Source organism: Microtus oregoni, unplaced genomic scaffold, assembly GCF_018167655.1.
Source record: "Microtus oregoni isolate MIOR12 unplaced genomic scaffold, Mior012 000000F_ref0000247, whole genome shotgun sequence".
Lineage (NCBI taxonomy): Eukaryota > Metazoa > Chordata > Mammalia > Rodentia > Cricetidae > Microtus > Microtus oregoni.
Genome location: NW_024543059.1, coordinates 16,005,289 through 16,022,396, shown reverse-complemented (window position 1 = coordinate 16,022,396; position 17,108 = coordinate 16,005,289).

The following is a 17,108-nucleotide window of genomic DNA, read 5'->3' as shown; positions in this document are numbered from 1 at the left end:
TCTGGGATCATATAGATCTGAGGGGCCTGTGCCACCACCTGGGGCCACGGGTGTCATCTGTCCTGAGCTGTTACCGAGAGCCATATCTGGGTCTGTGGTCCTGCTGCTGTGGCCCATGTCACCTCAAGGGGCCATGGGAACCATGCATGATGGGAACCATGCATCAGAGGGACATTCTGAGCTGGCTCTGCATTTTGCTGGTCCTGGGATAGCTAGCCCTGCCCCTCATTGGTTGCTGCAACAAAAGAGCTGGTCCGGACCCTCATGGGAGAGCTGCCCCTCACACCCACACTCAGGAGAGATGACACTCATTGCTTGGACATAGGACAGCTGGCTCCACCCATTGCCTAAGGGGTTATCTCAGACAGCCTGCTGGAGCTCTAGAAGGAACTGGTCCCATGGAATGATAATAGCATGATCTCCAGGACTGGGGAAGCTTTGGAATGTCCACGTCTGAGGGAAGTTTCCGTGAGGGTGCAGTCATGAGGTGTACCAAAACCCAGAAGCCTTGAACCAGACCAGTGACTGCAAGTAAAGCTGATTGGACAAAAGGGTCTACTGTGTGTCACACCGAGGCCCCCAAAGCCACCAGGACAAGGAAGAGGAGAGGCTGGAAAGATGGGGGAGTGAAGAGGTTTTTGTTGTTGTTTTGTTTTGTTTTTGTTCTTTGTTTGATTTGTTTGTTTTGGTTTGATTTTTTAAAAATTTTTCACTTGGGGGACCGCTGCAGGGGAGAGGGGAGGATGTGGAGGGACTAGGAAATGAGTAGACTTAGGGTGCATGATGGGAAATTCTTAAAGAGTCAATGAAGAAATTATGTTAAATTAAAAAAGAAATGGCATTTTTATCATTACTGAGGGAAGGTCCCCACAAAGATGGGCACTGAAAACGAGTATCCATCCTGGGAGCCAATTCATCAGGGCAGATGGACATCCAGGCAGATGGACATCCAGGCAGAGGGATAGAACTCCCTGCTTCTACAGAATTGTTGCATCTTTGGGCTCAGAGCCATAGCCTCCTTAGGGCTGGTTTCTTTGTTTGCTGCTTTGTTTTTTGAGACAAGGTTTCATCATGTAAACCAGGCTGACTCTGAATTCACAGTTATTCACCTGCCTCTGTCTTTTAGGTACCGGGATTAAAGACATGCACCCCCACACTGAGTATCCCTGTGTGGGGTGAACCTACTGCCACCGAGGAAACTGAGACCTTCGGCTCTGACATACAGTAGCCACCAGAACCCACAGTACCTGTTCTATCGGCCCACGGTAGTAAATGAGTTTCTTGCGGTTGATATGTCTTTTCAGATGAAAACGTCAGTCTTGCCAAGTGTGAAGAGAAGTACCCGTGTCTCTCTGACAGAGTCGTATCTTTAAAGAGTGGCTACGCAGACATTTTCCGGGTTGAGAGTATGAGGGGAAATGCTCTTGCTCTTCTGTTAGAACGAACCCCTTCCCTCCATCTCAGGAACAGGAGTGCCTAAGTTATAAGTCAGCCATCCCTTCAGTGGGTGTGTGTGTGTGTGTGTGTGTGTGTGTGTGTGTGTGTGAAAGACAGGCTGGGGACAGGTGTTTACTGCCATGAGAATGCCTCCTACATTCTAGAAGCAATGACCCTTGTCACTCTTGCGTGGGAATGTCAGAATTTTACAATTAGTTTCGGTGCCTCGTCCTTCAGGAGCAGTGTGGGCTCCTTGGGTCCTCTGGAAGGGCCGTTCTCTTGGGTTGCCTTTGTTCCTCCATTATCCCCACCACACGGCACCTCTTCCCCACCACACGGCACCTCTTTCTCTCTGAAGGAGTCCCAGGCTAGGCTTAGCTGTGGTCACAGAAGGATTACATGAAGCCCAGGAAGCAGGGCTACAGCTCCAGGTGAGGTCTCAAGCTTACAGAGAAAGCCATTTATTGGTTGTCATCCCTTGAGTCCTGTCAGGAAGTTCACAGAAGTCAGTTGATCCTGTGGGGTCCACGCTCCCCTAGCCACAGCTGACTGGATACAAGGTAGATGTGGACCAGCCAGACTTGAAAGCTACCAACTTTAGACAATGAAGGGAGGCTCAGCCAGCAAACTGGGAGGTGACTATGTTGCTTTTCTTTTCTTTTGTTTTTTCAAAGTAACTCAAGATAGAATTATTTGGGAAAAGGGACTCTCAAATGTGAAAATGATTCTGTAAGATTGGCCTATAGGTTAAGTCTTGATTAATGATTGATGTAGGAGGGTCCAGTCCACTGTGGGTGGGTACCACCCCTGGGCAGGTGGTCTTAGATAGGATAAGAAAATAGCTGAGCAAGCCATGGAGAGCAAGCCAGAAAGCAGCATCCCTCCATGGCCTCTGCCTCAGCTCCTGCCTCCAGGTTCTTACCTTGAGTTCCTGCTCTGATGTCCTGCAATGGTGGGCTGTGATGAGGAAGCGTAGAAGAGAAAAACCCTTTCCTTCTCCAGTTGCTTTGGGTCCTGGTGTTTCCTCACAGTGACAGAAGCCCTAAGACAATGACAGTGGTGAAGCATCCCATAGACATTCTTTACAGGATCCTCTCTTGGGACGCGTGAGAAGGGACTACAGCCATTCATTACCTTCTGAGAGGGCGATTCGGGGGCCACCAGAGTTGTTGCTGCACTTGTGGTGGTGGCGCACGCCTTTAATCCCAGCACTCAGGAGGCAGAGGCAGGCGGATCTCTGTGAGTTCGAGACCAGCCTGGTCTACAGACCGAGTTCCAGGACAGGCTCCAAAGCTACAGAGAAACCCTGTCTCGAAAAACCAAAAAAAGAAAAAGAAAAAGAAGTGTGGCCCTGCTGGAGGGACTGTGTGGTGGCTGTTCTTGACTACATCTGGAATTAACTAAAAACCCAAGCAACTGGGCACACCTGTGACGGATATTTAGTTAACTGAATCATTTGAGGTAAATGATTTAAACCTAAAATCAGGAACAAGACAAGGATGTCCATTCTCTCCATACCTCTTCAATATAGTGCTTGAAGTTCTAGCAATAAGACAACATAAGGGGATCAAGGGGATTCGTATTGGAAAGGAAGAACTTAAGCTTTTGTTATTTGCAGATGATATGATAGTATACATAAGCGACCCCCAAAACTCTACCAAAGAACTCCTACAGCTGATAAACACCTTTAGTAATGTGGCAGGATACAAGATCAACTCCAAAAAATCAGTTGCCTTCCTATACACTAAGGAAAAGAAAGCAGAGAGGGAAATCAGAGAAGCATCACCTTTCACGATAGCCACAAATAGCATAAAATATCTTGGGGTAACTCTGACCAAGGAAGTGAAAGATCTATTTGACAAGAACTTTAAGTCTTTGAAGAAAGAAATTGAAGAGGACACCAGAAAATGGAAGGACCTCCCTTGCTCTTGGATTGGGAGGATCAACATAGTAAAAATGGCAATTCTACCAAAAGCAATCTATAGATTCAATGCAATCCCCATCAAAATTCTTCACAGATCTGGAGAAGACAATAATCAACTTTATATGGAAAAACAAAAAACCCAGGATAGCCAAAACAATCTTATACAATAAAGGATCGTCTGGAGGCCTTACCATCCCTGACTTCAAACTCTATTACAGAGCTACAGTATTGAAAACAGCTTGGTATTGGCATAAAAACAGAGAAGTCGACCAATGGAATCGAATAGAAGACCCTGACTTTAACCCACAAACCTATGAACACCTGATTTTCAATAAAGGAGCTAAAAGTATACAATGGAAAAAAGAGCATCTTCAACAAATGGTGCTGGCAAAACTGGATGTTAATCTGTGGAAGAATGAAAATAGATCTATATCTATCACCATGCACAAAACTCAAGTCCAAGTGGATGAAAGACCTCAATATCAGTCCGAACACACTGAACCTGATAGAAGAGAAAGAGGGAATTACTCTACAACACGTGGGCACAGGAGACCACTTCCTACGTATAACCCCAGCAGCACAGGCATTAAGGGCCTCTTTGAATAAATGGGACCTCCTGAGACTGAGAAGCTTCTGTAAAGCAAAGGACATTGGTCACTAAGACAGAAAGGCAACCCACTGACTGGGAGAAGATCTTCACCAACCCCGCAACTGACAAAGGTCTGATCTCCAAAATATATAAAGAACTCAAGAAACTAGACCATAAAAGGCTAATCAACCCAATTATAAAATGGGGCACTGAGCTGAACAGAGAACTTTCAACAGAAGAAGTTCAAATGACCAAAAGACACTTAAGGTCATGCTCAACTTCCTTAGCGATCAGGGAAATGCAAATCAAGACAACTTTAAGATATCATCTTACACCTGTCAGAATGGCTAAAATCAAAAACACCAATGATAGCCTTTGCTGGAGAGGTTGTGGAGAAGGGGGTACACTCATCCATTGCTGGTGGGAATGCAAACTTGTGCAACCACTTTGGAAAGCAGTGTGGCGGTTTCTCAGGAAATTCGGGATCAACCTACCCTTGGACCCAGCAATACCACTCTTGGGAATATACCCAAGAGAGGCCTTATCATACAACAAAAGTATACTCTACTATGTTCATAACAGCATTGTTTGTAATTGCCAGAACCTGGAAACAACCTAGATGCCCTTCAATGGAAGAATGGATGAAGAAAGTATGGAATATATACATATTAGAGTATTACTCAGCAGTAAAAAACAAGGACTTCTTGAATTTTGCATGCAAATGGATTGAAATAGAAAACACTACCCTGAGTGAGGTAAGCCAGACCCAAAAAGAGGAACATGGGATGTACTCACTCATATTTGGTTTCTAGCCATAAATAAAGGACATTGAGCCTATAATTCGTGATCCTAGAGAAGCTAAATAAGAAGGAGAACCCAAAGAAAAACATATAGGCATCCTCCTGAATATTAACCTTCATCAGGCAATGAAAGGAGACAGAGACAGAGACCCACATTGGAGCACCGGACAGAAATCTCAAGGTCCAAATCAGGAGCAGAAGGAGAGAGAGCACGAGCAAGGAACTCAGGACCGCGAGGGGTGCACCCACACACTGAGAGAATGGGGATGTTCTATCGGGAACTCACCAAGGCCAGCTGGCCTGGGTCTGAAAAAGCCTGGGATAAAACCGGACTCGCTGAACATAGCGGACAATGAGGACTACTGAGAACTCAAGAACAATCGCAATGGGTTTTTGATCCTACCACACGTACTGGCTTTGTGGGAGCCTAAGCAGTTTGGATGCTCACCTTACTAGACCTGGATGGAGGTGGGTGGTCCTTGGACTTTCCACAGGGCAGGGAACCCTGATCGCTCTTTGGGCTGACAAGGGAGGGGGACTTGATTGGGGGAGGGGGAGGGAAATGGGAGGCGGCAGCGGGGAAGAGACAAAAATCTTTAATAAATAAATAAATTAAAAAAAAACAAAAAACAAAAAAAAAGAAAAGGAAAAAGAAGTGTGGCCCTGCTGGAGGGACTGTGTGGTGGCTGTTCTTGACTACATCTGGAATTAACTAAAAACCCAAGCAGCTGGGCACACCTGTGACGGATATTTAGTTAACTGAATCATTTGAGGTAGGAAAACCCACTTAAACCCAGAACACTTGTGGTCAGAGGATCCCCCTTGTGTCTGGGCCACACCTTCTGGTGACAGTCTGTGTGAATGACAAGGAAGAAGGAACTGTTGGGACTTTGCCTGCTCATCTTCACTCTCGCCGGTGTGTTCCTGCCTTCAGTGGCAGTAGAGCATGCTCCTTTGGGATTCTGGAGTACACGGGAGACCAGCTGAGACATTCATGGGCTGAACAACCCCTGGATTCTTGGCCTTTCTGTTGGGAGTCAGCCATTGTTGGACTAGCTGGACCACAGCCTGTAAGCCACCCTAATAAACCCTCTTTGTGTGCAGATAGATTCAGTCTATCCGCTCTGTTCCTCTCAAGAGCCCTGACTGATGCAGAGTGTGTCGGGAGGCTTTGAGCGTTTAAAGACTCAAGCCATTTCTAGTTTACTCTGTTTCATGCTTGCTGTTCAAGGTGTGAGCCCTCAGCCTGAAGAGCATATTCTTAGCGATTGATGCGGGATGTGGTCCAGCTAGTCCAACAGCGCCGACTGCCGACAGAGTCCAAGGATCCGGTAGGTGTTCAGTCCACAAGACTGGGTGTCTCAGCTGGTCTCCAGGAGATGTCAGAGTCGTGAAGAAGAAGGCTCTGATGCCAGTGAAGGAATGGACCTGGCAGCGAGAGCAAGAACAAGCAGGCAAAGACCACCCAGCCTGTAAGCCACATGTACCAGCCTATCAGTTCTGTCCCTCTAGGATACCCTGACTAATACAGACTTTGGTCCCAGAGGTGGTTCTAGAGCAACAAAAGCATAAGGATGAATTTTTATTTGTTTGTTTGTTTGTTTATTGTTTTTCGAGACAGGGTTTCTCTGCGTTAACAGCTCTGACCGTCTTGGGACAAACTCTGTAGACCAGGTTGGCCTCAAACTCACAAAGATCCGCCTGCCTCTGTCTCCCAAGTGCTGAGAATAAAGGTGTGGGCCACCACCACCGGGCTAAGAATGAATTTTAAGTATCTGGAATAGGTCTTCCAATTTGCCTATGGCTACTGAAGCCTCTCCAGTTCCTGTGAACTCTAATGGCAGCTGGAGAGTCCTGAAAGCCCATGACAGGCACTGTTTTACAAACAGAGGAGACAAATGCCTTTGATTATCCTGATTCACCGTTTGTGGGAAGTAATGGATTTGGTGACTATATATAAAACTTTTGACAATTTTTGGAAAATTAAGGAAAATGATGATGCTGTTTGACCGCTCCTAGAATCTGTGAATAAAATACCAAAGGGAAATAAAGCACTCTGTGGCAAAGTTAGCCAGCTACTGGCATCTCAGAACATAGTGAAGGTCAGCGATGAACTCAGTGATAAAACTGACCAGCTCCAGAGGCACATAAACAGTCTAGAGTTTTCTAAGGACACCCTGGAGGAGAATCTTCCCTCCAGCTGCCACAGAGCTCAGGTTGTGGGAAATCAGACCGATGGTGGCACACACCTTTAATCCCAGCATTTGGGAGGCAGAGGCCAGCCTGGTCTACAGAGTGAGTTTGTGAACAGCCAAGACTACATACAGGGATGCCCTGTCTCAACAAACAAATGAACAAACAAAAGACTGTCTGAATTACACCCTGGGAGGATGTAAAGCCATTAATTAGTTAGAAAATGAGATTCTGTAACAGGATGAGGATGTGTGGGTGGACCCTACTGAGGCTGAGAATTTTGAATCCTCAGATTTTTAAGGATTTCACCTGAGGAAGTAGTCTCTTCATCCTCAGCGGATTTACTCCAAACCCCAACCTCTGAGATACTGTCTTCTCTGCCTTTACCTGAGAAAATTCATCCTTCCTTGTCTGCTGAGCTGGCAAAGACTTTCTTGGAAGGAAATGTCAAGCAAAACCATACTGAGATTTCTCAGGATCCACCAATAATTGCCTTTAGACCTATGACCAGACGAGGCTAAGCAGCCCCCTAAAGGAGTCCATGAGGAGGTGGGCTCTACTAAAGAGCTTTAGTAGTACAAAAGTCCAGGGAGTATCTATCGGGGGTTTTAAGGCTGTGAGATAACGGTGGAAGGAACCTACAACCGGATCAGGTGGAATTTATTGATATGGGCCCACTAAGTGGAGATTCTAGGTTTAATAGAGAAGCTTGCATAGTATAAAAAATGTTAAAAGTCTGTTTGAATGACTGGTCGAAGCAGTTATCAAAAGATGGCCTACTGGAAAAGAATTGGAAATGCTTTATATCCCTTGGCTCAGTGTCGATGAAGGGATTTCAAGGCTTAGGGAAATTGCAATACTAGAGTGGGCACACTGTGCAAAACTTAATCCTCCACAGTGGGAAGGCCCAGAAGATGTGCCCTTCGCTAATCCTATAAGATGCAGACTGGTGAGGGGGGCACCAGCACATTTGAAGAGCTCTGTTGTTGCCCTTTTCGTTGTGCCAGATCATAATGGGCAGCCTAGCCAAAGCAATGCCCATAATGGGCAGAACAGGCAAAGTGGATTTCGTGGTGGCGCGACTCACACGGACCTTGCTACTGGCTAATCAATTATGGTGTTTCTAGGCATGAAATAGATCAGAAGCTGACTGCATTTCTGTTTGATCTGTGTAAGCAGAAAAAATTCTCAGATAAAAGAAAGGCTACAGGGGCTGGAGAGATGGCTCAGCGGTTAAGAGCATTGCCTGCTCTTCCAAAGATCCTGAGTTCAATTCCCAGCAACCACATGGTGGCTCACAACCATCTGTAATGAGGTCTAGTGCCCTCTTCTGGCCTGCAGGCATACACACAGACAGAATATTGTATACATAACAAATAAAAAAAAAAAGGCTACATTGGATGATGGTAAAATGGAATCTTGGCCTGGAACCCATTTCCAGATGAGCTGGTTTGCGGCAGAGCCCCTCGACTGAAGGGACAGCCAGGTCTCCTGAGGAAGGCCCTTGATGAAATACCTACAAGTTCTACTGTTAGCCTTTCTCCAGCTCTTCCCCAGAGGGACCTACGGCCTTTTACAAGGTTACTGGGGGGAAAGGAAGCAACCAGACTTTCCAGGGTCTGTTAGATTCTGCTCTGAGTTGTTGCTGATTCCAGGAGATCCCAAGAAACGTTGCTGCCCTTCAGTTAAAGTAGGGGCTTCTGGAGGTCAGGTGATTAACAGAGTTTTGGCTGAAATCCAACCCACAGTAGGTTTGGTGGGTCCCAAATTCATCCTGTGGTTATTGTGCCAGACCCAGAAAGCATAATTGGGAAAGATAAACTTAGAAGTTGGTCAGGGGGGCTGGAGACATGGCTCAGAGGTTAAGAGCATTGCCTGCTCTTCCAAAGGTCCTGAGTTCAATTCCTAGCATCCACATGGTGGCTCACAACCATCTATAATGAGGTCTGGTGTCCTCTTCTGGCCTGCAGGCATATATGCAGACAGAATATTGTATACAAAATAAATTAAAAAAATATTTAAAAAAAAGAAGTTGGTCAGATTCTCACACTGTTTCCCTGACCTGTGGAGCGAGGGCTATTATGGTTGGAAAGGAGTTGCCTCCGCCAGGAATAAGAGTAAATCAAAAACAATAGCACATCCTTGGGAGAGCTGCAGATGTGTGACCATCCAGGCTGAAAGATGCAGGCGTGGTGGCTCCCGCCACATCTCTCTTTAACGCTCTGATCTGGCCAGAGCAGGTCGTGGAGAATGGCTTCAATTGCAGCTGCTGCACCAGATGTGGTGTCCTTGCTTGGGCAGATTAGCGCATCTCCTGGTACACGGTCTGCAGCTCTTGATCTTGCAAATGCCTTTTTCTTAGTACCTGTCCTTAAGGACCATCCAAAGTTGTTTTCGTTCAGTTGGTGAGGGTAGCAGTACACCCTTACAGTTTCACCTCAAGAATGTGTTAACGCTCCAGCCCTGTGCCATTACTTACTTCGAAGGGACCTTGTTTTGTTTTTGTTTTTCCAGATAGGATTTCTCCTGTCTCTTCTGGACGTCTCTATAGACTAGGCTGACCTTGAACTCAGAGATCCACCCACCTCTGCTTCCCGAGTGCTGGGATTCAAGGTGTGTGCCATCATGCCTGGCTCAGTTCAAAGGGATCTTGATCATCTGTCTCTTCCACAAAATGTCACAATGTCGATGACATTACGCTGATTGGGCCAAGTGAGCAGGAGGCAGCAACACTCTGGACTTGTTGGTTCAGAACCAACTTTGGGCTTGTTGATGTGCATAACACATATACTCTGGGAAATAAATCCTACCAAAATTCAAGAGTCTTTTATCTCAGTGAGATTCTTAGTTCAGTGGTGTATGGGGCATGCAGAGAGAGACATTCCTTCTAAGGAGAAGGATAAGTTATTGCACCTGGCCCTCCCACCAACAAGGCAGAAAGCACAATGTTTAGTAGGCCTGTTTGGATTCAGGAGACAGCACATCCCTCTCTCGGGTGTGTTACTCCGGCCCATACGCCAAGTGACTCGGAAAGCTGTTAGCTTTGTGTGGGGCCTGGAACAGGAGACGGCTCTTCAGCAGGTCCAGGCTGCAGTGCAAGCTGCTCCACCACTGTGACCATATGATCCGGCGGACCCTGTGGTCCTTGAGGTGTCAGTGAGTGACAGGGATGCTGCTTAGAGCCTTTGGCAGGTGAATCACAAAAGGCACCGTTGGGATTTTGGAGCAAGACTCTACTGTCATCTGCAGGCAGCGATTCTCTCTTCGGGAGACAGCTCTTAGCCTGCCATTGAGCCTTACTGGAAACAGAACTTTTGGCCATGAAATTGGTCAGTTATTTAATTAAAATATAAAAGAAAGCCAGAAGGTTGGGTTAAGTCTTCAGTTGTGGTAGCTGTCAAGTGAGAAGTCAGATGCTGCTGGCCTTGACCCACGATGTGGATAAAGGTGGTTGGAGCTGCAGAAAAGGCAACGCTAGACAAGACCTGATGAGGCCAGGATGAGTTACCCCCTCCTTCTGCTTGTGCAGTTTAGCTGTATATGACTATCAGGTGCCCTTTCGTCTGTCCAAACTGACTTAAATTAGGTTTCTGGTGCCTATAGCCAAAGAGTCCTGTGATTACTTTTCTCTGTAAAATAATGGGAAAAAATAAATAAAAAGATAAAAGGACTGGAGAGATGGCTCAGTGGTTAAGAGCATTGCCTGCTCTTCCAAAGGTCATGAGTTCAATTCCCGGCAATCACATGGTGGTTCACAACCATCTGTAATGAGGTCTGCTGCCCTCTTCTGGTCTGCAGACACACACAGCAGAATATTGTATACATAATAAATAAATAAATAAATAAGTATTTTTTTTAGAAAAAGAGAAAAGACAAAATAATGATGCAGGGAAGCTTGGTGAAGGGCAAGGTGGCTTTGGCATCAGTGCTTTTCAGAGTCTGGTCCCTAAGCCCTGGGACAAGCCAAAGGAGCCTGGCTCTGCATGAGCTCCTGCCTCCAGGATCCTGACTTCCTTCAGTGATGAACAGCAATGTTGAAGTGTAAGCCAAATAAACCCTTTCCTCCCCAATTTGCTTTTGGGTCATGGTGTTTCATTGCAGCAACAGAAACCCTACGACAGAGGGGCTGGTGGCTAAGAGACTAAGAGCACTTGGGGCTCTTGCCGAGGACCTGGGCTCAGTTCTAAGCACCCACATGGTAGCTCAAAACCATCTATAAACTCTGGTTCAGATTCATGCACACAGACAAAGCACTCATACACAGAAAATAAATCTAAAAAAAAAGTTTCTAAAAAGCCAAGCTGTGCCAACTCAAGTTTGACATCCCAGCACTAAAGGGACAGAGGGACCCTTGGGTGGCCTGGCCAGCCAGACTAGCCTACTTATCCAGTGAGAGACCCTGTCTTTAAAAAAAAAAAGTACTTGGGCTGGCGAGATGGCTCAGCGGTTAAGAGCATTGCCTGCTCTTCCAAAGGTTCTGAGTTCAATTCCCAGCAACCACATGGTGGCTCACAACCATCTGTAATGAGATCTGGTGCCCTCTTCTGGCCTGCAGGCATATATGCAGACAGAATATTGTATACATAATAAATAAAAAAAAAAGTACTGCTACTGGAGGAGACACCGTCCCTTCCCTGCCCCCATGGACTGGAGGCTCATAGGAGCCTAATCCTGTGTTTCCCTCGGTGTTCACGATGACTTTGTTTTGTTTTGTTTGTTTTTCGAGACAGGGTTTCTCAATGTAGGCCTGGTTGTCTTGGAACTCTCGCTCTATAGACCAGGCTGGCCTCGAACTCACAGAGGTCTGCTTGCCTCTGCCTCCCGAGTGCTGGGATTAAAGGTGTGCGCCCCCACCGCCACCCAGCTCACGATGGCTTTTATAGTATACAACTACAGCCAGTAACAAAAGCTGATCTTGTGTAAGGATGGCTCGTAATCATCAGCTGAATGACCACTGTAAGCTGTGGAATAGTGAGTGTAGATGATCCCATATACGGAAGGAAGAAAAGGTGTGTGGGTGGGTGGGTGGCGGGGAGTCTCCGTGTGGAGACAGTGGAGAGGCTAGCCCTCTCTGCCCTCCATCTCCCATATTACCAAAGAGAGAACTGAAACCTTCCTTAAGCCCATCACCCCAAAATCCTATCTGCTAGCATTTTGGCAAGATCCCTCTGTGGTATTGCTGTTTGTAACTCTTGGCGCCCTGGTGTTCCCAACACCTCATCCTCGACAGCACTGGGCAGCAACTGCTTTTCTGGGGGACATGGGACCTTTTACATAGCAATGCCTATGACTGCCTGGACACTCGGCCGCTTTCTAGTTGTGTCTTGCTGCCCATCTCTCTCACCCCAGCTGTGTATGGGTCTGTGCGCTCTCTTGAAGCAATGACTAACCCGTTTGCAGAACTGGCAGCCACCTCTGTGGTGCAGAGGGGTGGCTGGCAGCAAGTCCTGATTTAGCTGAGACAGAACACCCACAGTGCCACCCACACAGGCTGCTGGGAACATGGCTCTGATTGGTCCCCAAGTCCTCTCTGATGTGGAACTGTCAGACAGGAGTGCTTTCGTGTGTCACCTGCCTACTCATGGCTCTGGCTCATCTCTGAGAGAGATAGGGCCTTTCTTCCTCAGCCAGGCTGAAACAGGGTCAGCAGCAGTCCAGAACAGCCTGGACTTTCCAGATTCATGAAGGATCAAGGGACTGGTGGCAGATTCTCAACTGTGCTTCAGATGTGGACTGGACTGGACTTGAGAGCGGGTGCCGAGAAAGAGGTGTTGGGGACCAGCAGAAAATGCCAGTAATTCAGGGACTCATGGGAAACTAAGACTGTAGTGATATTTTGTTCATGCTCTATCAAATAAAGCTTGCCTGACGATCAGATGGCAGAGCTAGCCACTAGTTAACCATAGAGGCCAGCCAGTGGTGGCACAGACCCAGCACTTGGGAGGTAGAAGCAGGAAAATCAGGAGTTCAAGGCCACACTGAGGTTTAACCAGTCTAAAAGAGAAATGGAGCTCACACTTTTAATCCCAGCGCGAGGGAAGTGGAGACAGGAAGAGATATACCTAGGTGGAGAGAGGAATATAAGGCGGGAGGAGACATGAGCTCAATCCTTTGGTCTAAGGATTGGGTAGAGGTCAGAAGTCTCTCTAGTGACTGTTCCTTTACTTCTCTGGTCTTTCAGTATTTACCCTGATATCTGATTCTGGGTTTTTATTATTTTTTTAAAATATTTATTTATTTATTATGTATACAATAGTCTATCTGTATGTATGTCTACAGGCCAGAAGAGGACACCAGACCTCATTAAAGACGGTTGTGAGCCACCATGTGGTTGCTGGGAATTGAACTCAGAACCTTTGGAAGAGCAGGCAATGCTCTTAACCACTGAGTCATCTCTCCAGCCCCCTGGGTTTCTATTATTAAGATCAATTAGAATTCATGCTATATAAGATCCATGCTTGAGAAAATAGAGGAAGACAACTCTCACAATGTGATACTTCCATGCTCCCAAACACACCCTGGCCCCAGCAGCTGGAGTCCATCAGACAGTATAGCAAACAGGCGTGGAGGCTCCTCGGCTCTTCCATGTTTAATTTGCCCCCCCCAACTCATATGTTTAGTATCTCAGTACCTCGGTCTGAGGAATTTGAAAATAGGAGGTTTGTTTGTTTGCTTGCTTGCTTGTTTGAAACAGGGTCTCACTCTGTAGCCCAGGCTAGCTCAAAGATTCTGATCCTTCTTCAGTCTCAACCCCCTGAGTACTGGAACTACAGATGTGTGCCTTGGAAGTAGGATCTTTAGTTCAGAGACTGGAGAGCTGGCTTGGTGGTTAAGAGCACTTGCTGCTCTTGTTTTTTTTTTTTAAGATTTTATTTATTTATTATGTCTGTAGTGTTCTGACTGCATATACACTTGCACATAAGAAGAGGGCACCAGATCTCATTACAGATAGTTGTGAGCCATCATGTGGTTGCTGGAAACTGAACTCAGGACAAGAGTAGTCAGTGCTCTTAGCCTCTGAGCCAGCTCTCCAGCCCCGCACTTGCTGCTCTTCAAGAGTACCCATTTCAATTCCCAGCCCCCACATGATAGCTTACAACTTTGTAACTCCACTTCTAGGGAGTCCTACACCCTCTTCTGGTCTCTGTCAGCAGGCATGTGCATGATAATAGGCACACATGCAGACAAAAAAAACCATAAAACAAAAACTGTTTTTAAAGGACTGGAGAGATGATTTGGCAGGTAAGAGCACTTGCTGCTTTTATATTGGATTAGGGTTCAGTCCCCTGAATCTACCTGGCAGCTGACAACTGCCTGCAATGCCAGTTTCGGGGGATCAGACACCCTCTGCCCTCCGTGGGCACCAGGCATGTGCATGGCACACATAAACTCATGGAGTCACACACACATTCACATACATAAAAATAACAAATCAACCTGTGGTGTGGCCTGACCACCTCTGTCTGAGAGCCCAGCATGAGGCTGTGGCTTCTTGGGGACAGGAGATGTTTCTGTGCTGTCCCAGCCCATACATAAAAGCAGGCAAAACATTCACACACATAAAATAAAAATCTTTAAAGAGCTCATTAAATTGAATTAGATCCTTACCCAAGATGATCGCTATTCTCAGCAGAACTGGAGGTTAGGACATAACCACACACCAAGGGAAGACCACGTAAGACACAGAGGGAAGATACTTTGGCTACAAGGCAGGACGAGAAGCCTTAGAAGATGCCAACCCTGCCGGTGGGGCCTTGAGCATTGCTGCGGCACTTGGCTGGGGCACCTTGCCACCATCTTTCCTAACAGGTGGGGTGCTGATGTGGGAGGAAGGGTAAACTGTGGTCCTAGGCACTGATTCGAGCACTTACTCAGTGTCCCTTGTGTGTCAGGGATGTGCAAGGGCAGGAATACGATGTGAACGGCTGAAGTAGCCCCTGCTGGTATTGTTCTAATCTCCAAATGGCTTGACCTTCAGTGCTTGACTCTGGTAAGTCACATGAAGACTTCTGGGGTCCATGGGGGGACCTAGTGTCACCTGTCTGCCTGGCGGTGCCGCACCAGCTGCACTGCTGTCGGACCAAATAAGAGCGGGAGACTGTAGCTTAGTTGAGTTGATGAAATTAGCCACTGAGAGGTAGCTCTGGATTCTGGAAGGGCCTTGGATGATTCTGTCTGCTCTTTCCCAGGCTAGCCCAGCAGAGGGTACAGAATGATAGGCAAACATTCTCCCTGCTCTTCTCTTCCCAAGGTCAAGCCCCTTCCCCTTCCCTCTCTACTCACAGGGTCCAGTGACTGAGATCCTTACTGGGCTTGTTGCTCTCAATCCCTTTTGTAAATTCTGGAGCCTTTGGAGGGTCAGCTTCCCCAAAGGATTCAAGAGCTATTGATGTGCTATGTGAGGGATTGATGCTCTCCACTGAAGATCAAGAAGTGGGTGGAGGAAGTAGGATGTTGAAAGCCTAGAGCTTGGTGGGGAGGGATTTCTAACAAAGCCCCAGGTTCTGGCTAACCCAGAGGGCCCCAGAAAGCAAATTTCAGAGCAGAGCAGGTTTGTGTGTGTGTAGGGGGAGGGAGCTACCCAGTGGGGGAATGAAGCCTTCTCCAGCACAAGGCACCTGTGTAGCACGAATTCTAATTGATCTTAATAATAAAAACCTGGCGTCAGCTATTGGGGGTGAAAACTGAAAGATCAAAGAAGCAGAGCAGTCGGACACTTGAGTTCTCACCTCTGCGAAATTCTCAGACCAAAAAGGGACTGAGCGCCTGTCTCCTCCTGCCTTATATTCCTCTCTCCACCCAGCCACATCACTTCCTGTCTCCTCCTCCCTAGTGCTGGGATTAAAGGTGTGAGCCACCACTGCCTGGCCTTCTAGGTTAACCAGTGGCTAGCTTCACCCTCTGATCTCCAGGCAAGCTTTATTTGTTAGAGCACAAACAAAATATCCCCACGTACCTGTGGCTTGGAAATCAGGAAGGAAACATTTTCAGCTATGAAACTATATCCCCACACCCCAAAATCAAAGGGTGGTACCCCAAAATGTCTTGTTGAAGATGGTTGGGAGATAACCCCTGCCTAAATTCCTTACTGGGAAATAATACTGATTGACCTATCTGGTTCAGAGCCAGAATACTAGCAAAAGAAGTCTGGAACAAGTTTGTACAGCATAGCCAGGCTTCACAGCAGTGTTGCTAGTCTCCTAGTCACTAAGTTGTGCTGATGATAAACTTGTGATCCACAAGGGACACTAGACTTTTTCCCACCTCCATACCTCGGGGACACTGTGTAGGACTGTTGCAGGTATCATGATCCAAAGGTTTTTGTTGCAGTTTCTGAGACAGAGATAATAAAGTTTGTCACGGAAAAATCTGGGTGTGGTAGTGCATGGTTGTAAACACAGCACGTAGGAAGCTGAGGCAGGAGGATCATGATGAGTTCCAGGCTAGCTTAAGGTATGCAGTAAACTCTAGGCCAGCTTTTGCTACATTGTAAGATACTTTCTCCAATAAATAAATAAGAATAATCCAGGCATGGTATGTATGCCTTTAATCCTAGCATTTAGGAGGCAGAGGTAGGCGGATCTCTGAGTTTGAGGCCAGCCTGATCTACAGGGCAAGTACCAGGACAACCAGGGCTACACAGAGAACCCTGTCTCAAAAAACCAATAATAATAACAATAACAACAACAATACATTCCCAGGCCTTTTTTTAGACAGTCTCAAAACAGTGTAGGCTTTCTTCAAACCTGCTGTTATTCAGGAACGACATTGAACTTTTGATCCTCCTGCCTTCACCTCCTAAATGCTAGGATGACAGGCCTGTGCAAGTAATTTATTTAAAAAAAATAAATAAGGAATTTGTGAGGCTAAAGCGGTGTCTTAGGGGTTAAGAACAAATACTGCTCTTGCAGAAGACCCAAGTTCAATTCCCAGAACCCATGTTGGGTGGTTCACAACTGCCTGTCTCTTAGATGGGGTTGCTATTCCTGTGATGAAACACCATGCCCAAAGCCACCTGGGGAGGAAAGGGTTTATTTGGTTCATACCTCCACACCACAGTTCCTGAAGGAAGTCAGGACAGAAATTCAAGGAGGGCAGGAACCTGGTGGCAGGAGCTGATTCAGAGGCCACAGAGGGTGCTGCTGGTACTGACTTGCTCAGTCTG